The following is a 25,478-nucleotide window of genomic DNA, read 5'->3' as shown; positions in this document are numbered from 1 at the left end:
ACCCCACCTGGTTCACTGTTTTGACCTTGGGCATCCTGTATGGAGTGGGTTGCTTCTTCCTGGTCCTCCCCTTCCTTCCAAATACTCCACCTGTGCGACCACCCAGGAAAAGGATAAAGGTAAGAAATTCTCAACCCAGCCATAGGAGAGATTGATTTTACCTTGTTTTATAAATTTTTCCTTTCGTAATTAATTTCCTGATAGGGGAAATCTCAAGAAAGAAGAGACCATCAGCCCTGGCTTTGGAATGTTGATGAGGGCTGGTGCGTCCTTACTCACTGTTAGGACTTTGTTCACTGCATTGGTATCATTTTATCCTTGCCGGCTTATGTTGATTTTCATTATTTCTGTTGGCTTTCCCTGTTTGTGAAGCACAGGAGGCGTGGATGCATCATGATCATGGACACAAGGGTTGACAGAGTTGCAGGTGGAGAGATCTCATGGCAGAGGGAGGGATTGTGAGATCAGCAGTGTGGAGAACTTCCCCATCGGGAAGCTAGGGAGTGAAGGGGGATTGATTTCAAGACGAAAAAATGAAGGAGGCCAGAGGGGACAGAGAGCTTTAGACCTGACTGTGATTACACAACTCCTTTTGAAGGCAATTTAACCATGGAGGGGGGGCGGGGTGTTGTTCTAAAATGGATATGGTAATCATTGATTGTACCATTGCCCTTGATCTGATTGAACGACTGAACTATTGACTCGTATGATATGTAAATCATTTGCCAGTAAGATGAGCATTCAAAAATATTTCTCTTTGAAGATCTCAGACCTCCCATCTCTAGTTGTTATAGAGGGCAATAGGTAAAAATCCCCAATATAGTGACGCAGTGGCTAAGGACTAGATGACTAGACATTTCAAAGGGCAGCTCTCATCACTGGGTCCTCAGTCTCTTTCCTTGAGCTCCAGTCTCTGGGCCAAGGCTCCTTTTCTGTCTGGGCTAATTGAGAAAGCATGGCTGACCCCGGGGAGGAAGTGGTCAAGGGCTGGCCCAGAGCTTCAGCCTCCATAATCAAAATCTTGCCCACCAGAACACTGAGTGCTGAGAGTGTGTGCTCTCCGTGAGCAGAGGAAGGCTGACGGAAGAAATGCACTCTAGGTCTCACACAGAAGCTGGTTTCTGGGCTTTAGTCATTCCATGGAGATTGTCATTCTTCTAATCACCAGTAAATGCCTGCAGTTTGTCACAAAGAACAGACGCAGGATTGGATTCCAGCCTGACTTCCTCTCTTGTGCCCCAGCCTCAGGTGGAGACAAGGAGAAGCAGCAGGTCAAGGGACAAAGGTGACGCTCTGAAAGGTAAGGTTCTGCCCATTCAACCAAGCTCTGTAAGCTCTCCTGTCCCCTCCTCTGCAGGATGCCAGTGGCAACAGCCCGTCTCTCTCAGGTAATAATCCTGAACAAAAGGATACTGTGGATGGAAACAGAACCCAGATATTTCCCAGATGTACAGGAGGGGCCTAGGATGGGATGAAGGCTGGCCAAGGTAGGACCCAGTAGGGAGCAGTGGGGGTGTCAAGAGCAGATTCTGGTGGATTTGGAGGTGGAACATTGAGGGGTAACTGCGATAAGCTGTGTAACTTTGCCAAGGTTCAGATTGCTCACTGAGACCCCACAGACAATATTGGAAACCGATGCTCCTTGAAATGCCAAAGCACCTCCTGCCCGTGGGAGTAAGCTATCATTTGACCTTGAGCTCTGGAGAGTCCAACGTCCTAAGTGCACAGCCCGTGTGACATTCCTTTCGGTCCTCTGGGAGGGCTGCACCATAACGGTTCTCTTGATTTCCAGTTTTCCGAAGCTTCCTGCAAGAACTATATGGCGCTCAGAACCTGCGTTTGCGTCTTAGGCAGAAGTAAGTAACCTTCCTGCTTCAACGCGGGGTGCATCTTCCAACCAGGGTGCCTGTGTGGCCTCGGGCTGCAGAGCAGCTGGGATGCGCTGGTTTGGGGGACACTTTCAGGGATGGGCAGAGAATGACAGGAGTCCCAGGCAGTGGGGTGGGGCAGGAAGAGCAGGCCATCAAGGCTTGGGGAGGGGCTGAGCTTGCACCGACCCTTGCTAGCCTGCTAGGTCTCTTGCCCCTTCAGTCCTGGCAGTAATCTGGTCCTTCTGTCTCCTGCAGCCACTTGGGAAACCCACTTGACACTGGCAGCTTTGGTCAACAGAAAGCTCAAGCCCTCTCTGGTAGCTGGCGAAATAGAGGTACGGCTGAAGTCCACGTCGGTACGCGCGCCCCACACGGTTCTGCGGCTCATCCATTCCGGACACCTAGGTCTCAGAACTCCACCCTTCCACGGGCCCAGATGTGCATCTCAACTTCTCATGTCTTACCCGCCTTGAGTCAATCACCAGACTGCGCACATTCCCGTGAACCTGACAGTCTTTCACCCACACCACTGGCTCTTCCCTCACCCAGTGCCAAACCCCCGGATTCAAAGGCCTACCTGCAGCCTCCAAGCACTCTCTGGGACTCACCAGCCCCGCACCCCACAGGGACTCCTTCTCAGAATGACTTGTTGGCAAGGCCCAGGCAGAGCCCATCTCCACACAACCGCTGCTCCACACCTGCCATGGCAGCCATCACAAGTCAGGATCCCACAGGCCTCCCTACTGCCTCCCCACCCCAGTGTTGGGCAGCTGCCAAGAACTTACAGCTTCCCTCCTTGGAATACTTTGGGTCTCTGAAAGAGCACTCTACCTGGCACCCCCAAGAAGACACCTTTCGGGAAGGACCCACAAAGAGGCAGGGGGAAGTAGGGAGGCCCACCTTGCTCAACCCCAATGTCCACAAGCTGCTGGAAATAGAAATCACAAAGGCAGAGAAATGGAATATTTGGGAAGAAAAAGGAAAGGGTGTATCAGAATACCATCTGCAGGCCTTAAATATGTTGAAGGCACTCGATGGGGAGCAGATCACTGCACCTCCCCAGCCCTTCTGGAATGCCAGCATCAAAGCAGAGCAGATACCCAGCCCTCAGAAGCATTTTCCACAAAAATTCAGTGAGTTTTTCTGGGGTCTACCTTTTCTGCACAGGGAGTCTCTGGCAGCTGCTCTCAGGGTCTCTGGATCCACCCTAGAGTTTCCCACTGTCTTATTTAATGAAATTCCTAATGCCTTACCCGCTCAAATGCATGCTAAAGAGTACCCACTCTTGTTGCAACGTCACTCCTTGCCCTACACTGAAGGCCGATTCCAACTTTTACTTCCAACTGCATGCCAAGCCCAGGCCCCACCGCCGGCTACAGTCCTGACTCCGCCCGGTCCACAGCCCCGTGGCCCACTCGCAGTACCTTTTCCTCCTCCTCACAAGAGTCCCTGTGATGAATCCTGTCTTACCGTCCACACTAAGTCCCAATCACGCATTCCAAATTCACTTCAACAGCTGGAAAGCCATTTTTTAAAGAAACAACAGGAAAGTGAGAGTTCTTTACCCTTTATGATGCCACGACCCCAGGAAGCTTTTTGTCTTCGCAAACCCACTCATCCCCAGGACAATCAGAAGGTGCAGACCCCAAAGACAGACCCCAAGCTTCCTGGCTGCTTGAAGCAATCGGAGCTCCACCGCCAAGAGAACTTCCCTCAATTGCAGGGGCCCCTCGGCAATGGGACTCTTGAGTCTCTGACACTAAAGCAGCCTCAGGAAAAATGGCCAGGGACTTGTCTGGATATGAAGCAGCCCGAATGCTCCTGCTCAACACCTGGAGACAAGCAGGGGAAGAATGTAATGAAGACGGTGTCCCCAGGAAGATGCACACACCCTGGACCGTCGCTTGCGTGCTGCAGAGCCGGTGTCCAGCTGAGGAACAACTCGGTCAATGGACAAGGGAATTACTTGAGGAAAATATCCAAATGTAATCTATCTCTCTGTGGATCAGGAAACTACTGCCCAAAAGGAACTCCGGGAGCCGACTCAAAGGAGTTAAGTGATTTGAGGATACACAAGGGGATTAACGCAGGAACTTACACCCTAAGGGGTCCAAATAAAATCCTACTGGAAAACACCCTGAATGTCCACATGTGCAGGAAGGTGGAGCAGATTAGAAAGGATCAGATCCCTGGCATTGTTTGCCGTTCATGTCTTGCGACGACCACGCACGCTTTGTCTATTTCCCTGACCCACCCACATGTTGTCAATGTGGCCTCCTGGGGAGAGCTGGAAGATCTGAACACAACGCAGAGCCTTTCCTTTCTCAGCCCGGGCACTCAACAGGTGCTGGACTCGCATATCGTAAGGCTCCAAATGAGGCAGAGGTGGTGCATGCCCCTCAAAGTCCTTGAGCCCACAAACCTCTGTAGGACAAGAAAAGACAACGCAATGTCCTTTCCAAAGTCCACCTGCTTAGCCACCCCTAAGTATTGAACTAACCTAGTAACTGAGGCTGTCAAGGTCCTGGGAGAACCCTGTCAGGCAGACTGGGGAGAGAGAGTGACCCCAAAGAAATCAAGCCCTACCCTGGAGAGTCCTTTTGCTGATTGCTCCCCTACAGAGGAGCCTGTTCAGGGAACCCCAGCCTACCCCCCACTTGATAATGACAGTGGATGCTCATTGGCCCTCAGGCAGCCGTTTCCAGCCTTCATGCCCAGTATCCTTGGCAGAACCTTCCAGAATGAAAGTGTCCAGAGAGAGAGCCTAGAGCAAACCTCAAATCCAGTACTGACCAGCAAGGGGTCAAGGAAAGAGGGTGCTAGTTGTGCCCCAGGAGGCCCCAGATTGGAAGTGAACTCTGAATGTCCATCTTCAAGAGCCAAAGAGACAGGGTTGGTGGTGGTCAAGAAGTCCTCTTCAATAGAGCTAGACGATAGAGACACTTTCAAAACCAGTGTGCTGGCAAAATCTCAAACCAATGATGTGGACCGGGGGTGCTTCGAGGCTCTAGGATGTAGTAAAAGGTTCCTGCTACCTGGAAAGTGTGCTCCAGTTCCTGAAAAGCCAAGCCTTACAGCACGAGTGTGCAGTGAGATTAAGCTCCAGGTGGAGGTAGAGGCAGAGGATGGTTCTCCATGCTGTCCTGTTGACGGGCTCCTTCAGGACTGCACCACTGATGTGCTCACTGCCACCAATGTTTTGCCTTCTCAGGTGGTCCATTGCCGCCCCCAGCATTTGTTCACTGGGGATAAGCCAATATGTCAAGGGCCAAGTGGCTTCGTGGTGGCTAGAGCAAGTTACATGGGGCAGCAGAAGCTCAAAAGCCCCAACCTTCAGGACCCCTCGACAAGGAGAAGGAAGGATGCTGTTCCCACTGACAAGAGGGAGACTCATAAATGGCCCAATCCAGAAGAGCATGGAAAAGGATTAGCGGGAAGAGGCATTTCCCAAGTCTGTGGGTTAAGCCAGCCTGTGCAAGACAAGGCATTGGCTGAGTGCCTTGAGATCAAGTCCTCACAGCTCCCACCAGAGAAGGGACAGCTTCCTGCTGAGGGCCACAGCAAAAAATGGAGGAAGCACTTTGTCCAGTGGATTTGCTCCAGCAAAAAATCTACAGGACACGGTGATCCTTTGCAAAAAGGAAAGCCCGTATTACCCTGTGGTCACAGCCTTGGGCCCCTTCAAAGACAACCAGTGTCTCCTAACAAGGTCACGGAGGCTCAGGTGCTCACGACAGATGTTGGCCAAGTCCTAGAGGGGACACCAGGCTGTCATCAGGAGTATCTTGCGTCAACGTTATGTCCACGAAAAGAAGCGCAGGCCTCAGTTAATGGATGTTCCTCCAGCTGCAGGGCTCCTTTCTTTGTAGAACACAGGAGAGTGGCAAGTGTGAGACCCTGCCTCCACCAGGCGATACCTGACTGCCAGAGCCTTCCCACCACGAGCACCTGTATCAGGGATGTATTCACAAATTTCTGTCCGTTCAGGGGATTCAGTGTCAGAAGCCACACTCAGCCATTGCCCCCCAGGGTGTTTGTGTGCCCAGTCAGCTTGCAGCAGCAGAGGCGGAGGAGGTGGGCTTACTCCAGTTACCCTTACCACTGCCCACGTCACTGTCTTCGAGAATATGTCTTATCTGGCAAATTAGAAGACGCTTCTTCTGCTCTGATTAGTAGGAAAGTATCCATGCCAGCCACTTTAGCCTGTTCTGCACAGGCTAATGGCTTCTCTCAGCCATGATATTCATTGTTCCAAATTGAGATTTTCCCCCTCCTACATTAAAGTGTGACTTCTGTGCTGCATGGCGGGATCTAGAGGGGGTGTCATGTGTGTTAGTCTGTGTAGACTAGAGAAACAAAATTCATACACTCATATTTTATGAGTTTTATATAAAGGTTAAGTGAACATTGAAAAGCATCCCAACCCAGTTCAATCTAAGACCACCAGTCCAATAGTATCCCATGTGTCTGACACCAATCTACAAAGTCCTCCTCACAATCCAAAAACACACGGGGAGACATGGACTGCAGGAGGAAATTGTAGTCCGTGCGCTGGCAGGTTCTCCATGAGGCTGCTGCAGAAACCAGGGCTGCAACAGGGTAGGTCCATGCGGCTTCTCCTCAGGGATCTCCCAGGAAATGAGTCTTTCCAGCTGCTTTAGGGACCTAACAAATGCATATCCACCCTGGTGGCACTATCAGAGAGCAAGAGACCAGAAAGGCTAGGCTCACAGAGCCATTGATCTCCCTGCCCTTCAATTAACCCCACATGAGTTCATTGACGAGGTTGGCATAATATACCTTTAACTATGTTAGATACTGCGTCTCCTTCTCTGAGTGCTAGCTTTGACTTCTCAAAGGGCAGGGCTCTGGAGGAGGTTTTCAGCAGTGTTTCCCACCCACTTCCATCCCAAGTTCTTCATTTTGCACCTCTTATGATTTATGGTAACACCCCTACTGTGAAAACCTCAGAAGGTCCCAACACAGTGAAGAATGTTCCCTGGTGCCATTACTTTGTCTTCAACGTTATGTGGCTGCAGTTGATAGGTTTTGAGAGGCGCAATCCAGCCAAGAAATTCCATCGAGGGTCCAGAAGAGGTTTAGACCAAAGTAGCGTCTCATGGTACCAAGCAGGCATGAGACATGTGGCGGCCTGTCTAAGTCCCACATGTGCATTTGATGAAGGCTGCCAAGTTTGGCATGGAGGTTCCGCCTCAATACACCTGTCACAAAATGGGAAATGACATATTTTGCTACCTTTGCCTCTCTCCCAGCCTAGGGTAACCTCCAGGATGGAAGTCCCAGGTCTGACACATGTGGGTGGGAACTGCTAGGGAGGCTGCCAGCGGGGGACTCTGCTCACCCACTGCACCAAGGGAAAATCCGGTTCACAGCTCACATGCCTTCCTCTGTATATAAACCCGGAGAAGGAGCAACAGCTTAGGCTGAGTGGTACAGGATGAGCGTCTGTGTAATAACCACTAATGGTTAGGCACCATGGACACAGGGTAGGGAAGGATACAGTGAAGAAGAATATGAAGCGTTGGACGTAGCAAAGGAGGCCAAAGAGCATGAGGATCCCCAGAAATGATGCAAGACACAAGCGGAGCTAACACAGGCTTACAAAGGGGAATCGGCCAGGTGCTTCACCCCAGCTTTAGCTAGCTGCCCCCACAGCAGAACTTTATCTCCTACAGAGAGCACTGGGTTGTATAGCAAAGGCACAGCTTTCAAGCAGGGAAGGTTACTTTCTCAATACTATCTTTATTGGGGCGACAAACTGTTATTTTACTTGATTTCCATCTCCTGACTGGGGGAAGGATGAGTTGATAGCCAGGGTGGGGTAGAGTGGGGATGAGTCAATAACAGGGTGCCAGGACTCAGGAAACATGACCCCAGGCTTTTGGGCTTCACACATGCATACACACACGCGTCCGCGCTCTAGGAATGTTCTCACGAAACAGGACCCCAGGCTGGTGGTCTTCACATGCACACACACGCGTGTGCACACACACACATACATGCTCTAGGAATGTTCTCAGCAAACATGACCCCAGGCTGGTGGTCTTCACACACACACACACACACACACACATGCACACACACACACACACACGCTCTAGGAATGTTCTCAGGAAACATGATCCCAGGCTGGTGGTTTTCACACACACACTAACGCGCACACTCTAGGAATGTTCTCAGGAAACATGACCCCAGGCTGGTGATCTTCACACACACGCACACACACACACACACACGCGTGCACGTGCTCTAGGAATGTTCTCTGGAGAGAGTGGCTTCTAAGGACTGAGTGCTGCAAAGAAAGTCACAACTGGGAGCAGCCTTCCCTTCCCCTAGAGACTCCTGGGAAATCAGGATGTGCATGGAGATTAGACATCACCTGTCTTGATAAGGGAAACCAGTTCAATAGTGGTCAGTGTTTCCTCTGTGCTTCTAACACAGGGTTTTATTTCCTGGGCACCAGATTATAGAAGAAGGCAGGAAGGCCCCCCAAAATATGATTAGTTGATCCGCTAGAGTAAATTCTCATGTGCTTAAAAGAACACCCCTGGTGGGCCAGGGTTTACTGTTTACTGAACTAAACAGTAAAGGATGGCGAGGAAGACATCCACTGAGCCTTGACCTCCATGCCTCAGTCAGGACACCAAGTGTGTGTGTGGGGTGGGTGGGGACTGACACCAGTGGTGGAGGAGGGAAGTGGACATAGGCCCCAGAGACTGCTGGTACAGCAGCATGATGTTGTTTCTGGAGTCCTGATTGTGCCAAGGCAGCCTCTGGAGTGACTGTGGCAGTAAAAAATCAGATTCTGGATCTGCAGAGCCTGGATCTGGGGCCTCTTGGGTAGCAGGTAGCTTGGGTGTGTTCCTAGAGAGTGAAGAGCTGGACACCGGACTACCCGCTGCTGAACCCTACCGTTCGTGCTAGGTAAGTGCACGGAGATGGAGAGAAGACCCTGAAAGAACAGCAAGGGGTGCATGGACCAAGCCCCTTCCCTTTCCCCTGCCACCAGGTCCTCTTATATGGTGCTGTGAGGTCAAACAAAGGGAAGCCCACTCAGACCTGCAGAGACCTCAGCGAAACACCTGCCCCCCACCCCCCACAATTCAGCAGACATCTCACAAGGACACTCACACATACCCGAGAGAGAAACCTCACACACATACTTCCTTGGAGACTTCCAGAGAGACTCAGAGGCCTCGCACAGAGACTTCATATGAAGTTCTCAGCATCCTTTATGGAGACTTCTCAGAGACCCCACAGGGACCTCACACAAAGCCCTCCCACATAGCTCACTGCCAGCACGGGAGAATTAGCAGCCGCTGTCCACCCCTGAGCTCCTGGAAACTTTCACACATTGTCTGCAGTGCCCCCCATGCTTGTGCATCTTTGTCCTCATAGCCTTGCTTGGGAACAACAGAATCACAAACTGCACGTAGTTGTGTGCAAATTTTTTCCACTGAAACGTTTTCACTAGCCTGAACTCTGAAGTGTAGTTTACAATTGAAATACAAGTAAAACTGCCAACACCAAATGAGAGTGTGATTTTAGATGGTGTGCAGTCAAATGTCGTACGCCACACTTTTACTTTTGCTTCGGACAAATTCTCTAATTGGTGGGGAAGTGACTGACTACTTTGGAAGCAACAGAACAGTCCATCAAATGGGCTTCAGGACTCAAATATATAAATAGACATCTGATCTGAACTCAAACTCATTCCCCAAGGGGCTCATGAACCTCATTTTTTTGGAAGAGTGAAGGAACCCACATGAAAATAACAAAATTTACATCACATTGTGTCTGTCTGGCTTAATTTCTCAATGAAACAGCTGTCATATCTGAAGATATGCAGGGCAACATTCCTTTTATAGCTCTGTCGACATAATTAATATGATTTTTCTGTGAAATGTAATATTTCTAAGTTATGCAAAGTCCTAATGTTTATCTACCACAACAAACTGATAATATTTCGAAGGATGAAGAAATAGATCAAGAAATAATAATTAATGAAATACACATTTTCAGGCAGTACCATTTACAATAGCCAAGCGTAAATGAAAATATCTATATCTATACTTGAATAAAAAAACAACAGATTTATATGAGGAAAACTTCAGAAATTACAAGAAATCAAGAGTGACCTCAGCAAATGGGATAATATCCCATGCTCCTTGACCAGACGACTCAATGTAGTACAGTTATCAGTTCTACTCAAGGCACTAGACAAGTTTAATTCACTCCTGATAAAATTACCCTCATCTTTCTTCAAAGAATTGCAAAACCACTGATTACTAACTTCATATGGTAAGGGCATAGGTCAGGGGTTGAACCTACAAACTTCTCCTTGGTAGAAAGATAAAACTGTTCTCATAAAAGACTTGTAGGCTGGCTTTGAGTTGGAATTTTGGGGTCATTTAGGATTTTTTTGTGGCATGTGATTTTTAGGGCTTTAAGGTCATTTGGGGTCATTTAATTTTTTTGCGCATTAGGGTGGTTTGGGCTTTAAGGGTGTTTTATAAGGTTTAAGGGAGTTTTAAAGGGATTTAGGGGTGATTTTTTGGAGTGTATAGGTATTTTTTAGCAGGTAGGGGTGTTTTTAGTGATCTTACAGGGTTTCTTAGAGATTTTAGGGTATTTTAAAATATTTTATGTGTTTTTCCCCAGCATTTTATGTTTTGTTGGGGCTTTCATGTTGTCTTCAGGGCATTTATGTGGTTTTGGAAGTTCATGGTTTGGGAATCTTCTAGGGATATGATTTGGAAGTTCCACATGTTTTGGGAGGCATTTAGTGTGTTATTTGTGGCTTCAGAGTGTTATTTGAATTTTAGGGAATATTATGGCTTTTCAGACATTTTAAGGCTTTTAGGGTGATTTTAGTGTTTAAGGGTGTTTATTAGGCTTATATGTGTTTTTATGGCTTTTAGTGTTTTGTTAAAATTTTAGGGTGCTTCTTAAGGCCTTAGAGTGTTTGGGGGGATTAGGTTTTGGTTTTCAGGGCTTTAGGGTTTTGTTGGATTATTTTTTGCTTTCATGGTGAATTCATGTCTATTAGGCTGTTGGACTTTTACAGGGTTTTATAGTGCTTCGGGTTGCTTTGTAGGGATGTTCTTGGGGTTTTAAAAGACTTTTAGCGTGTTTTTAGGGCTTCACGTGTTCTTTATTTTGCGTTTTAAGGCATTTGCATAATATTAGGGCATTTATTATGTTTTCGGGACGTAAGGAGTTTTTTTTAAGACTTATGGCGCATTAGGGTGTTTTAGAAAGCCTTTTACCATGTATTTAATGGTCTTAAGATGTTTTAAAGAGTCTTTAGGTGTGGTCTTAGCATTTTAGAAATATTTTAGACGTTTTAGGGTTTTTAAGGCATTTATAGTGTTTTTACGACTTTTAAGGTGTTTTTAGAACACGCCTGACAGGTACACACTATTTCAATCAGGCTCTGGTTAGTGCCTCTCAATCAATTGGTGACATGGGAGTCTGGATAATGGATTACCTTTACTCTGCAGATGAGAAAACTCACTCAAAAAGACACAGGTGTTGACCCACAGGCACACAACTGGTTAACAACAAAGACATATTCACAACCAGTGTTGGGAGCCAGAGCCCTAAGCCCCACATACCTGTCCCCAGCCGAACAGTCAATCTATCCTGAACCATCAAATGATCTGAGCAGATCCTCCCACCCAACTCACCTTCCCATGCCAAATATTTTATTTCAGAAGGTGGCAGTGAATCTGCAGCTCTGAGAGAGGGACATATCTGATCGGAGCACATGGAGCAGATGAAGGGGGAGGAGGGGAATGTGGAGCACATCCTGGCACACCAGGACTTGAGGATGATGTTCCCACTCAGAGAATCCAGTCCACATAGAAGACCACATGGCCAGCCCCACGATGAGACAAGACACCCCTCAAAGACCCATAGCCTTAGAGGGGACAACACTGAAGACACAGTGTGGGAAATGCGCCCGAACTAATCCTGCCACACCGAGGCATAACACTAAGGGGGTACAGCAGAAGAGCAAGAAAACGAAGCATCAAGGTCCCCAGGGAATGCCAAAGGATGACTTTGGGGCCAGTACTTGGTACACCAACAGACTGGACTGGAAAACACTCTTAAAGGCCAACAAACCGACCTTGAACTAACGATGAGCCACTTCTTTCTTGTTGAGTTGTTTTCATTCATTGTCATTGGATTTTGGTTGTTTTGTTGCTTTTAGTGCTTGGTTTTGCTCTGTCTTGTTTTGTGTATGTTATTACATCTACAGGTCTGTCTAAATAAGATAGGCTGGATGAACAATCTGGAGGAGAGAAAACAGGACCAACACTTCTGGGGAGACATGGGAGAGAGGGAGGTGTGGGGAAAGGTAGTGGTGTTAAGAAACCCAGAGAAAAGGGAAGAACAGGTGATGCAAATCGGTGGTGAGGGGGATGTAGGAGGCCTGGTAGGGAGTGATCAAGGGAAATGGAACCAATGGAACCAAGAGGAATTACTGAATTACTGAAGCACAAATGAAAAGTGAGCATGGCAGTGGGCCCAAGAGGCAAATCAAAGGGAATAGAAAAGCAAGCTAGGAAGCAAGGGTCAATTATAGAGGTTTAAAAAAAGGCATGTACATATTTAAATATATGAGCATGGGGAAATAGATCTATGTCCCTATATTTATAGGTTTTGTATTAAGGTAGCAGATGGACATTGGGCCACTGCTCAAGGACTCCCTCGTTGCAAAAATACTGTTCTATTAAATTGGCATTCTATGATGCTCACCTTCCCTACACGATCACTGAACACAAAGCAGGTACATAAGCAAATGTGGTGAAGAAAGCTAATGGTGCCCAGCTATCAAATATATAGCATGTGAGGTCTTAAAGGCTTAAAGGAAAACAAGCGCCCATCTAGCTCAGAAGAAACAAAGCCCACATGGAAGAAGCACACCAGCTTGTGTGATCATGAGGTTTTGAAAAGATTTGGTAGCAGGCATCATCAGAACAAAAAAAATCTTATCATTGCGAATGAGCGGGGAGTGCTGGGTACAGACACAAAGCCCATTTACAGTCCTCTGGACATCCCTAACAGAAGGGTGTCAGGGAGGAGATAAACCAAGACAGGTACCAGATAATAACGATGAAACACAGCTTTCCCCTAGTTCCTACATGTTTCCTCTCTCCCACTATCATGATCCCAAGTCTAATTTACAAATCAGGCTAGACTAGAGAATGTACACTTGGACAGATAGGAACAGGAAACATGGGGAATCCAGGGTGGATGAGCCCTTGAGGACCAGTGTTATGAGTGCAGACTCGGGAAGGGTGGAGGGAGGGTAGGTTGGAAAACGGAAACCGTATACAGGGATCTACATTTAACCTCAACAGAAAAGTGGGTGAAGGAACACCAGACAGTGCAAGATATGAGAAAATAATTAGTAAATTATCAAGGGTAGCTCGAATGGAGGGGGAAAAATGAGGAGCTGAGGCCAGGGGCTTGGGTGGGGTGGAGAGTGGATATTTTGAGAATAATGAGGGCAATGAATGTACAAATGTGCTTTACACAACCGATGTATATATGCATTGTGGTTAGTGTTGCATGAACAATTTAAAAAAAGGTCTGGACAGAGGGCACATGCAAGGATGATCTCAGGCTGGATTAGATCAGCAAAATCACCTACTGGAGTTGCCTCACCCTGTGTCTATTCCTGAGTCAGGCATGAAGCTTAGGGCCCATAGTCCCAGGAGCTGGACAGGGAGGGAGGCGGGGTTCTGAGGTCATTCCATAGGGGCAATTGCCCTCCTGTCCTGCCCGGCCCACCCTCCTTTGTAATCCTGCTGGCTGGAGCACGGCTTTCATGGAGTCCACACCATGGGAGCTCTACTACTCATGGGGGATTGGCAGGAAGCCTCTGCTTATGCGCACACACCACCACCTAGCTGGAGGATCTCTGTGAACAAAGCCTGAGGCAGACAACAAGCCCACTAATTGATGCTGTAAGAGATACAATCAGCATCCAGAAACCTGCAACTGGGAGTAAGAGGCAGCATACTTGGCCCCAGCCACTCCCACTGCCATCTTCAAGGAGTGACATTCTAAAGCAGAGGGTTTTCAAAAGGCACTGCCAGGACTGTGGAATGAGCAGCTCATTTGTGGACATGGATACTGTGTGATCCAGAAGTATTACCTCTTCCTTTCCATTCAGGTGAGACAAAAAAAAGTTCCAAATAGAAAGCCATGCATCTAAACAGTATCCAATAGCCACTCATGTGCAGTGCTGCCGCCTCCAAAGAGCTTTCCTAGGTTTTTCTCTCTGTGGACAGATATACCTTGGTCCTTGGCTCTGCATGAGAAAGAATTCACGCCAAAGCCAGGTTTGTGATCCAATTGTGTTTTAGGAGAGATAGGGAGGTATGGTAGGCAACCCTGGTGGACCCCAGTGGCTGAATTGAATTTACTTGGCCTAGGTGGGTCAATGTGGGTGCAGCACCCACCCAGGTGTACCTGGCCTTCCTGACTGGAAACCTGGACCTCTGAGCACGCTCGGTGTGCCACTCTTTCCTGGGTGGCTAGCTTGGCCCTCTGAGCATGCATCATGGACAACCTAGTCCCTATGCTAGCTACCTAAAATTTACACCCTGAAGAGATATGGACCCAAATCTTTGGGGTACAAGGCGACGACATCTTTAGGTACTTCCTGCTGGCAAAAGGGTGAAGTCCATACCCTTTCTACTCTGCTGGGAGGGGTTGTCCATTCAGGTCTAAGATGGATAATGTTGAGGTGGTCCAGGAGATGGTGGTCCTAGAGGTGGCACACTTGGTTCAGAGGGCTTGGTAACTTGAGAACTTCTGGAAAAACAAACAAACGGACAAAAGGGTGAACAGTTTAACTGAGACAAGGCTAGGCTTGTGAGGTGGCAGTGCCCTTGAAATTAGGTGAGTGTCACAGGAAACAAAAAAAATCCTAGGATTATCAGGCATGTGTGTTTGTTCGTTCTAAGTATAGGCACGGGAGTAAAAGCATCCACAATTTCCCCTATGAGGGTACAGGGTTTGGGAACTACTGGGTGCACTGAGATCACTGTTTCATTTATGATCCTAATGTTTGGACCCACTGATAAGAACCATGCTTCTATTTAATCCTATTATCCCTCAATTATTAACTTTGGTCAAACAAATTTTGTTTTCATTAATTACTTTCATAGTTATCTATCTATCTATCTATACACACACATTTAATTGAATGGAATGAAAAGGTCATGCGTTATAGCGTTAAATTGTAATATTGGAATACTACAGCGGGAGTCAACAGGGATCAAAAGAAAGTAAGTGTCTGAGTCATTTTTAATTTTCTTGGCTTCAAATTGAATAAAAGACTTGTAAATTACCCAGAGACCAAATTCCCATGGTGCCTCCTACAACGGGTAGAATGTTCAGGGATGTTTCAGGGCTGGGAGATTAGTAACCCCTAAGTCCAGGATCCCTTAGGGCAGGGGTCCTCAAACTGTTTACACAGGGGGCCAGTTCACTGTCCCTCAGACCGTTGGAGCACCAGACTATAGTTAAAAAAAACCAAACTATGAACAAATTCCTATGCACATTGCACGAATCGGCTACTAAGTAGGACATGCAGAGGCAGCAAAAACACCCTGAGGATGGGATAAATGTCGTCAGGCCACATGTGCCCCACGGGCCACAGTTTGAGGATGCCTGCCTTAGGGGTTCCTGGGTGCACTGGGGATGAAGGTCTCTACTGCTCCTCAAAAGGAGAAATGCTGTAACTTCTGGCATTTCGGCCCACTTTCCAATCACTTTACAAAACTGTTCCAGGTGAATCAGGGTTAGAAGGGAAAGTGTACCATTCTCTGGCCACCATTCTCCTTTCTCAAATAAAGTTGCATAGTGTATCAGCTTTTGTTTGTCTAGCCTCTGTGTCAACTCTATCCCAATTGGACAGGATTCATGCAAGGGGGCAATTCCTGAGGATGAAGCTGCTAAGTCCCATCTAGAAAGCACAAAAGAAGGCTATGTAGAGCTTGCTGCCTCAAGGTCAATAAACCCCACTTGAGAGCGAGCCCTTTGTTGCCCTGAATCTGTTGCCTCAGGAAGATGCCCCAGCAAGAAGTAAGGGATCAAAGACAACTCACTGAGGTCGACTTTAAGTCCAACCATTATTCTAGACAAGCTAGGAGAACCACTGCTTGGGATGGCCCCATGGCCCTCCAAGATGCCTGCTGGCGGGAGCAGACTCTCAAATCTCTGAAGGGAAGGGGCATCTGGAAGCTCAGGGAACCTTAAGGGAATTGGAATTTCTGTCTGGAACATCGTGGCAGTGGAACTGTGTATTAAGAGCTTTCCCCAAAAGTGCCTTAAGCAGCAACACTGAAAGCCTAAAGGTAACAGTTACACAGGAAGGGTTCCATATGCCATTGGCCTAAGCCTGGGCCACGGAAAACCAGCCTGTAACAAGGAACAAACCTACACTGGTAGAACACTAACACTATAACGCCTCAAGTTTTAAATTCAGGAAATAATTTTAAACATTTTTATTCTTTACTTTCATAGTTATCAATATGTATATATGGCATTCAAATATATAAAACGTGCAATGTTTTTGAAATGTAACCAAATTGTCACATTGATAATTTATAAGTTTGGTACCAGATAAGTTTCAATTAAATGCTATAAAAATGTTGTGCTGGGCATTATAGGGCTAAAGCAGCTTGTTTGAAAAGCCAGGAGAAAGGGAATGGAGGGGAAAAGGGAAATATTTGGCTCCCAGGACAAGGCAGGGCTAACTCCCAGGTCTATTCAACCAGCTCCCTAGGCAGTGCCCTTCCACATGTTTGGGCTGGTGGGCACCATCTTGGCCAGGGTCACAGGCCCCGTTTCCCCATGGCCACAATGGCGGCTATATAGGATCTCTGGGAAAAGCTTAAACAGCCTTGACAAGAGTGAAGCCATTATGAGCTGACAGAAGGCACCATGTAAAGTAAATAAAGTAGCTATGAACTGTAAATGAACTAGCTGATGTAGGGGAGGTAGGCTGTGCAGATGTGCCCAAGGGAATGTCCCAAAGGATATGGATGCTCAGAAGATTCGCGAGAGCGACCAGAGCAGTCTTTGTTCAACTAAGAATGACTAACTGCAACACCCTGCTTCCCTACTCTGCCTGCTTGCACACCTGCACATTGCAAAAGTATAAAAACCTTTGGACAATTAGACTGGGGCTGCTCAGGAAAAAAAACTTTTTCTGTTGAACTTGCCAGCGGTCGGAGTAGTTTTCTTTCTGGGAATGGAGACTGGCTACAACATTTCGAGGTGCACCGAGATCCAATTGCCACTGTCTGGGCTTGCTTAGAAAGGAAACCTCCTTAACAGGAGTGCTCTCCCCAGAACTACGGATTTCTGATTTCTCTAGGCCAGGGGTCCTTAAACTCTTTAAACAGGGACCAGTTCACTGTCCCTCTGATCAGTTGGAGGGCCGAACTATCGTTTCAATAAAACTATGAACAAATTCCTATGCTTCCTGCACATACCTTATTTTGAAGTTTAAAAAAAACACACAAACAAACGGGGCACAAACACTCGGCGGACAGGATCAAGGTCCTCGGCTATCCGCATGTGGCTCACAGGCTATTGTTTGAGGACCCCTGCTCTAGGCGCTCACAAAGAGAATGTAGTTTCAGCCCTAAAGCCTGGAGACTCCGCAATTTGTTTAAAGGTGATTGGACAGAAGGAGTTCCTGATTTGCCCATGCAAGACTCGTTTTCCCTTCCCCTATTTCTCAGAGTTCATAGTTATGTTTATGGGGAACCAGGACATCCCTATCTGATCCCTAAAATTGATGCGTGGAATGATATTGCCACTAATAAGCCAGCATAAACAAAAGACTTACTTCCTCCTGCAACAGAAAGGGTTCTTGTTTCAAGATTTCAGGAAACATGGCAGGACCAGAAAAAAAATAGACCCAAGGTCCTAAAACCACTAAGGTGGAGGCTGCCCTTCCCCAACCCCTCCCCATACCCCTCTGTCTCAGCTTTATTCCTTTTTGCAGGAGGACTCTGGGAGTGGGAGAACTAGCTTACGACCCTTCATTATCACTGCCACCCTGTCAGGTGCATGGGGCTGGAGAGAGAGAAATACTCATAACTCCTTTCTGAGTCCACACCCCAACATACACTAGGGCTGGTATGGGATCTCGACCGCCCCACCCCCCAAGAAGGATGATTTGGCAGCACCCATTCTACACTCAAGGCAAGCAGCCCCAACACCTGGGGAAGACCCCTGAGTCCCTTTTTGGGTATCTATCCCCTTGTATTCCAGTGATTTGTATAATTGGAATCAACAAAATCCCTTTTTCTGACAAAGCAGGTCTGATTCCTTGATAGAAACGGTTTTCCATATGCATTAGCCCACCTCCAGAAATTGCCAGCAACTTCTCCAGGTGCTGTTCACAACACAGGTACAGTAGCCCTGCCAGAGAGAGGCCCAGTAAGCAGTCAATGGACATGATGGTCAGACAGCAGGCACTCCCCATGTGAGGGAAACTCTTTTTGCCACTGCATGAAAAATGTGAGATCCAAACTCCTAGCAAGGCACAGAAGGCCCAACCAGGTATCACCAGTTTCTCTTGCAGGCCCTCAGTGGAACAGCTAGAAAACCTATGAATTTATCTAAGGTCAGTGAGAATTTTCAGGCTCTTACAAGAGAATGTCTGCGTGCCTTTTTAGAGTGACTGATGGAAGCCTACGGGCTTTATATCCCTAAAGGCCTGGAGGCCCTGAGAACAGGAGGGCAATAAGTATTGCCTTTATTACTCAGTCTGCCTCAGACATGAAAAAGAAGTGGGAAGGGTTTGACGGGAAAAATCTTAGTGATTTGGTACAAGTGGCTCAGCGGGTGTGTAACAACAGAGATGATCCTACCACGACAGAGACAAAGAAACTAGTTAAAATACTAGGAATTGCCATGAGAGACCCCAGAGACTCAGGAAAAGGAGAGCATGGCCCACTTACGGAGAGACTGACCTGTGGGCACCGCCAAGCCATGGGGCAGGATCAATGTGCCTACTGCAGGAAAGAAGGACATTGGAAAAATCAGTGCCTTGAATACCCCAGGAGAAGCAGACAACCCTCCAATAGAGAGGACGGGCCTCATCCACACCTAGAAAATCCCAAGCAAGAGACAATAATGCTTGAAGAAGCTGAATGAAGGTGTCCGTGCTCTGTTTCACTTGGTCCCCAGGATCCCAGGCTAACTGTCCAAGTAGGAGGCCAGCCAGTCAATTTCTTAGTGGACACAGGGATTACCTTCTCAGGTTCAGAAAAGAGTACAGGCAAATTGTCAAAAGGAAAGATTTGAATTACTGTCAGCATATGATTGCTTCCAAAAATAACTCACACCAGAAGATTTGCATGGAGGTTAGGTGGGTTTCTCAAGACATCATGATAAAAAATATCTGTCTGCCCTTTGTCCCAGTTAGCCATATGATTTTTATGGCACTGGCCCCTGGCTTGGCTGTTGAGCCAGGGAAACTGTTTTTGCAGGACGTGAGGCGGTGGCCTGTGGCCATCAGTGGAAGGACAAAATCTCCACAGTGGTCTTCCTGTTTCAATATGGAGCCACCTATATCACCTCTCGGACATTATTGTTGTCCTGGGCTCAGAATCGCCACCCCAGGTCTAGAAGGCACCTAACAGATCCACACTATTTGAATCAGGCTCTGGTTAGCCCCTATCGATCACTTGGTGACATGGGAGTCTGGACAATGGAGTACCTTTACTTTTCGGATCAGAAAACTAACTCAAAAAAACACAGGTGTTGACCCAGAGGCACACAACTGGTTAAAAACAAAGCCAAACTTACAACCATTTTCTGGAGCCAGAGTTCTGAGCCCCTCGTGGCTGTGCCCAGCCGAGCAGTCCCTCTCTCCTGGACCCACCAAAGATCTGAGCAGATATTCCCCACAACCCCTCCCAAAGATTTTATTTCAGAGGATAGCATTGAATTTGCATCTCCTGGACAGAGACATTATCTGATCAGAGCACACAGAGATGAAGGGGAGAAGGGGAGAGTGGAGCACATCCTGTCCCACCAGACCTTGAGGATGATGTTCCCACTCAGAGAAGTCAGTTCACATAGAAGACCACATGGCCAGCCCCACGATGAGACACAACGTCCCTCAAAGACCCATAGCCCTAGAGGGGACAACACTGGAGACACAGTGTGGGAATTACCCCCAAACTGATCTCGCTACACCGAGGCATAACACTAAGGGGGTACAGCAGAAGAGCAAGTAAAAGGAGCAGCAAGATCCCAAGGAAATGCTAAAGGTGGACTTTAGGGTCAGGGTTTGGTGCCCCAAAAGACTGGACTAGAAAACACTTCTAAAGGCCAACACATAGTCCTTAAACTATCTATGAGCTTTTCTATCTTGTTGACCTTTGTTTTCTTTTATTGTAATTGGATTTTTGTTGTTTTGTTTATTTTGCTGCTTGGTTTTGTTCTTTCTTGTTTTTGTGCATGTTATTGCCTCTACAGGTCTGTCTAAATAAGATAGGCTGAACGAACAATCTGGAGGAGAAAAAAAAACGGGACTAGCACATCCTGGAGGACATGCGAGAGAGGGAGGTGGGAAGAAAGGTAGTGGTGTTAAGAATTCCAGAGACAAGGGAAGAAAAAGTGATGGAAATCGGTGGTGAGGGGGATGTAGGAGGCCTGGTAGGGCGTGATCAAGGGTAATGTAACCAAGAGTAATTACTGAAACCCAAAGGAAGACTGAGCATGGCAGTGGGCACAAGAGGAAAATCAAAGGGTATAGAAGAGTGAGCTGGGAAGCAAGGGCCAGTTATAGATGTCTAAATAAAGGCATGTACATATATTTACAAAGGGGCATGGGGAAATAGATCTATGTCCATATGTTTATAGATTTAGTATTAAGGTAGCAGATGGACATAGAGCCTCCGCTCAAGGACTCCTTCATTGCAAGAACATTGTTCTATTAAATTGGCATTAAACGATGCTCACCTTCCCTACACGATCACTGACCGCAAAGCGGCTGCATAAGCAAATGTGATGAAGAAAGCCGATGGTGTCCAGCTACCAAAAGATATAGCGTGTGGGGTCTTAAAGGCTTGAAGGTAAAGAAGCAACCATCTAGCTCAGAAGCAACAGAGCCCACATGGAGGAAGCATACCAGCCTGTGTGATCACAAAGTTTCAAAGGGATAAGGCAACAGGCATCATGAGAACAAAAAAATCTTATCATGGAGAATGAGAGGGGACGGCCGGGTATAGACCCAAAACCTAATTGCAGTGCACTGGACATCCCCTTACAGAAGGATCTCAGAGAGGAGATAAAAGAATACAGGGTATGAGAAAGCAAAGAAAAACACAACTTTCCTCAAGTTCTTTTTTTTTTGTTTTTTTTGCGCACCCTGCGGGCGCCCGGGACCGCCCCCGGGCCGCCCCCTCCCCGGTCCCGCGGCGGCGGCGGCTCGGGGCCGGGGGAGGGGGGGGGGCGCCAGGGGAGGGGGCAGACACCAGGAGCAGCGGTGGCAGCGGTGGCTCCCGGCGCCATCTTGGGCTGATCGATGAATTGAACAAAGAGGATCAATTTCCGATCAAGCGAGTTATCAATGGGGGCCGGGGAGTGAGAGGGACTTGTCCCCGAGTCGGCCCCGCTTTTCCCGGCACGCCCCTCCTCCCCTCCGCCGCGGCCCCCTGGCGGCGAGGCAGCCCGGCGCCCCCGGGGAGGGCGCGACCGCCCGCAGCCCCCACCCCCGAGCGAGAGGCCGAGAGAGGAGAAGCCTGACCTGCAGCTGCTGTAAATCAAAGCGCTTCCAATATTGAAACATCGATCCCACATTGGCCGCCATCTTGAGACATATTGAGAAGGAGTGAGAGGCTGATAGAGAGGGGGCTGGAGTTCAGGAGCCGCCAGGAGGCAGCAGGCGGGCGGCGCCAAAACCCGGCCTGGAGCCGGCCGCCGCCGCCGCCGCCACAGAGGAGCGCGGACTCCTCCTCACGGCGCCACCGCCGCCAGGGCGAGCCGAGCCAGAGCCGGAGTCGGAGGCCGAGGGTGCGGCTGCAGCTGGCCCGGCCTCGCGCGCGGCCGCCCGGCCCCCGCCCCCCGCCAGCGGCCGAACGAGCGACCCGCCCGCGACCCCCGCCCCTCCCAACCCCCAGCCCCGGCCGGCGGCCGCCCGGCTCGGCGCGGCCCGGCCCCGAGGGGGCGCTGGAGGGCGGCGAGAGGGCAGCCCCGCGGCCCGCCGAGGCCCAGGCCCGGCTCACCTGGCGCGGGGGGGCGCGGAGGGAGGGGGCCCTGGCGGCGGCGGAGCGCAGCCCCCCCCCCCCGCCCGCCTCTACGCCCGGGCGCTGGGTGCCGGCGACGCGCCGGGGGTCGTCGGTCGTCCTGCTGGGCGCCCGTCCGCCCGCGGAGCCACCGCGACCACCTGCCTGAGCCCAGATCCCCGCACGGCGCAGGCCTCAGCGCACCCGCGCGTGTGCCCGAAGCCTTGACCGTGGGCGGCCCCGCCAGCCGGGGCCTCAAGGACCCAGCACCCCAGAGCGCCCTTGCTGGGGGAGGGCAGGGGCGTGGGGAGGCATCAGCCCCTGACCCTCTTGAACTTGCACCCGCCAGCGTCCCACGCCGGGGCCCCAGAGTCCCCGCTCAACACCACCCGGTGACCCAGGGCCCCCGAGCTGTCGCCGCCAACTTTTCACGACCGGAAAAGTCTCGAGGCGCAGTCCTTGCAGCCCCAGAGGCGCGTCTGGGGAACAGCCCCGGAAACTTCCAGGGCTGCGGACCCCCTGGTTGGGTATTCGTTTGGAGGCAGACATTTGGGAAACCGAATTCAAAAACAGAAAGCAAGGCGAAAACGGCGACATGGGGACCGAATCCGAATAGCACGATCCCTCTTGATTGGCTTCCTCACGGACACCTGGCAAAAGCATGTTTGGGGATGGTCCTAAGTGTTGACACGCACGTGTGGCTCGGCGCTTCCAGTGGGACCCCGCGTCGCGCTGGCTCGCACTGCAAGTAAAGTGCAGTTAGATCAAACCAATCCCCATCTCCAGGACTCGGGGTACATAAACCCTGTAGGGACTCCAAACTAAAATGCATATACGTGGGAGAGCATTCCTTTTCCCACTGGGCTGGGTGTGTGCCACTGATCAGGCGAGCGGGGTCGGCCTGCGTGAATGGATGGAGGAACCAGAAATGAGACGACGCAACATTCGAGGAGCCGCGCGTCCCCACGGTCTCGCGCTGCTGACCAAGGGGGGTCTCTCGTTTTATCCAGCCGCAGGTCCTGCGACACCCCCGCTCACAGCCCCTCGGGGGGCCCCGCTGGCAGGAAGACGGTGGGGTGCGCGAGGGCGTCGAGGGGCGCGTCCCGAGTCCCCGCCTGCAAGGCCGCCCGTGCGCCCTGCGGGGCGCTCCAAGCCTCCGGCTGCGCTGGGCGGCCCGTAGCGCGCGACGCCCGGGCCCGCGCACCCAGCGGGCGGGTTGCCGCCTCCTCAAGTTCTTAATGCTTCCTCTTGCCCCACTAACCTGAACCCAGTTCTACCATACTAATCTGGCCAAACTAGAGAAGGTATTGTAGTACCGATAGGAATTTCAAACACGGGGAATCCAGGGTGGATGGGCCTGTGAGGACCAGTGTTATGAGTGGAGATACTGGGAGGGTGGAGGAAGGGCAGGATGGAAAGTGGGAACCGATTACAAGGATCTTCATTGACCTCAAAAGAAAGGTGGGTGAAGATATGACAAAAGAATTAGTACATTTCCAAGGATTGATGAGGGATGGGTGGCGGGCATTGAGGGGGGGAAAAATGAGGAGCTGAGGCCAGGGGCTTGGGTGAAGAGTGGAGATTTTGAGAATAATGAGGGCAATTAATGGTCAGATGTGCTTCAAACAGCTGATGTATATATGGATTGTGGTTAGTGTTGTAAGAGCCCCTAATAAAATGATCATAAAAGAAACAAAAATAATCTGGGCAGAGGGCTCATGCAAGGATGATCTCAGGCTGGATTAGACCAGTCAAAACAGCTACTGGAGTCGCCTCACCCTGTGTCAATTCCTGAGTCAGGCATGAAGCTTAGGGCCCACAGCCCCAGCAGCTGGCCAGTGAGGGACGTGGGTCTCTGAGGCCATTCCACAGGGGGAATGGTCCTCTGTGCTGCAGGGCCCACCCTCCTATGTAAGCGTGCTGTCTGGGACAGGGCTTACATGGAGTCCACACCATGGGAGCTCTACTACTCATGGGGGATTGGCAGGAAGCCTCTGCTCATGCGCACACACCACCAACTAGCTGGAGGATCTCCGTGAACAAAGCCTGAGGCAGACAACAAGCCCACTAACTGATGCTGTAAGAGATACAGCGAGAGTGAGTCAGCATTGTGCACATAATTGAGCGATACTGGTTCTTTGGGAAATTCATAATCCAACACTGACACTGCTGAGATAAAGGATGACAGTGAGGAAGATTCTACACCTGAGCTCTGTGATGGGCCAACGTGGTGCTCTACTCTCTTCAGGAATGGATGAGCCAGCTCCACCAAGATTCCCCTTTACTGGAGCACCTGCTATGTATGTAGACGTTGAACACAAGAACGCTTTGGCGTTCCTACAATGATTTCTGACCGATGAGGTCATCGAAAAATTGATTATGATAGCCCGGAGGTTTACTTTCAGGTTTTAACCCCTCTTCAGTTAATTTCTGTGCATGGGGGAAGGTTTGGGGCTTGCTTCATTTTCCTACATACGGTATCTCAGTTTGTCCAACACCATTTGTTGAGCAAGCAGAATTTGTCCCTTTGGATATTTCTGTGTCCTTTTTCGAAGGCTAGTTTCCTGTTGACTGGTGAATATATGTGTAGCTTTTCTGTTCGAATCCATTGATCTATATACCTCTCAGTGTACCAATACACTGCTCTCCCTTAGGGAAAAACAACAACAAAAGTTGTATGAGCCCCTATATAATGATTTTTTTTAATGGACGATGAACTATTTTCCAGGCCAGCACTATCCTATGTTTGAGCACATTGCTGCAGCCACTGTGTCAATCCATCATGCCTTATAGCCTGCGGTACTCATGTTCAGGTATAGTGTTCTGCCATTCACAAGGTTCACACTGGCCAGTTCTTTCAGAAGTGGAAGACCAGGTCCTCCTCCCTCGTCTCTCTGTCTGGAAACTGCTGAAGTCTACCTGCAGTGAGTGACCCAGCAGGCATTTGAACTACTGGCTGCAAAATTTCCACCATTACAGCCAAATGCAGGCCACCACAGTACAACAGACAGTAACAGCATCTTAACACCACACAAAGGCTCCTCCCTGGGGAGACCACGTGTTCAGGCAATTGCTGCTGTTACACATGTAAGTGGGGGCTACATGAAGTCGCACCATCTCCTGTGGCCCTTCCAGGAACAGGCCATTCTGCTGTTGTTTCTACTGGACTTAGGCTCAGCTGCCAACCTGCCCTCTGCACGCATTCTTCTCCTTACCCTTCCATGTCACCTTCTCTTTGCCCAAGTCAATACTGCTGGTCAGTCACCTACTGATGGATGCTTGCTTCTGAAGTTTCTGAACCACATTTCCC

The 25,478-nt window shown here is 49.3% G+C and overlaps 1 long non-coding RNA gene across 5 annotated transcripts in view; it reads right to left on the bottom strand.

Moving 5' to 3' along the window:
- The window catches only part of LOC142435873 (uncharacterized), a 375,388-nt gene that overhangs the window by 196,721 nt on the left and 153,189 nt on the right, over positions 1-25,478 (bottom strand). For 2 of the 5 annotated variants that reach the window (XR_012781624.1, XR_012781628.1), the window contains exons 1-2: positions 21,691-21,785; positions 14,599-14,723 (exon numbers count right to left, since the gene is read on the bottom strand). This is a non-coding gene — a long non-coding RNA (uncharacterized LOC142435873). Of the gene's footprint in view, positions 1-14,598; positions 14,724-21,690; positions 21,789-25,478 lie in introns of those variants that run through there. The other 3 variants (XR_012781625.1, XR_012781626.1, XR_012781627.1) reach the window with 2 other exon arrangements.

The sequence above is a fragment of the Tenrec ecaudatus genome (assembly GCF_050624435.1).
Source record: "Tenrec ecaudatus isolate mTenEca1 chromosome 5 unlocalized genomic scaffold, mTenEca1.hap1 SUPER_5_unloc_4, whole genome shotgun sequence".
NCBI classification, from domain to species: Eukaryota; Metazoa; Chordata; class Mammalia; order Afrosoricida; family Tenrecidae; genus Tenrec; species Tenrec ecaudatus.
The sequence above is the reverse complement of the archived record's forward strand: the minus strand, read 5'-3'. Positions and strand labels throughout refer to the sequence as shown.